The following is an 875-nucleotide window of genomic DNA, read 5'->3' as shown; positions in this document are numbered from 1 at the left end:
ATTTTTATAAATATGTTTAAATTCTAATTAAAAATATGAATAATAGAAATAGATGACAAGTTATAATCACCGTCCACCAAACAAAATTCGTTAGAATATAATATTATTTATTGAGAAATAAAGATAAACCAGCCGTCTATTCTTTCCGTATAGCGAATACGATCATCTGAAATTAATATAAATAATAAATATTATATAGTTCACATTGACATATCATCGTGATATTCATGGCAATTTATAAGTCTGACAAGCAAATACGTTAGATGATATTGGTGATACACAACATGACGTAATAAATTAAAATGAACTTAAACATTGTTCGAACTTGCCGCCACTTTTATTACCTTGTGTGACAACCGGTCCGCGAGACAGCGCGTCGCGCGGTCCGTGGACGCCGGGCTCCAGCCAAGTCGCCGCCGGCGATCTAAAGTTCGTCTTTGCCGTGTGCTCGTTGCGTGCAGACCGGTCGTGTGTCTTTTGCCGCACGCTCTATGCGAGCAGACCGTGGGTAGTTCGTGTCCGGCCGTTACGTTGATGCCGTTGTAGCGACGAGTTCGCCCTCTTTTCGCGACGAGTTCGTGGTGCGCCTATGATCCGCGCAGTCAATTGTTATTCGTTTAGCGACGAGTTCGCTGCCGATATAGCGACGAGTTCGCTGTCGTTTTAGCGACGAGTTCGCTGCCATTGCGAGCGCCTCGTGGTGCATACTATACTATTTTGTTGCGCTTTGCCTTTATTATTGTCGTCGACATCGTTCTGGTTAACGTCGACTTGTTGTTCGTTGTGCGACCGCTATTCGTTTTCGCGCGTTCGCCGTTGATATCGTTATTGTGTATATCCCGCGATCGACGCCGCCATCAGTGCCGTGATTACCA

This window comes from Acyrthosiphon pisum, chromosome X, assembly GCF_005508785.2.
Source record: "Acyrthosiphon pisum isolate AL4f chromosome X, pea_aphid_22Mar2018_4r6ur, whole genome shotgun sequence".
In the NCBI taxonomy this organism is placed as follows: Eukaryota; Metazoa; Arthropoda; class Insecta; order Hemiptera; family Aphididae; genus Acyrthosiphon; species Acyrthosiphon pisum.
This window is presented reverse-complemented; position numbering follows the sequence as displayed.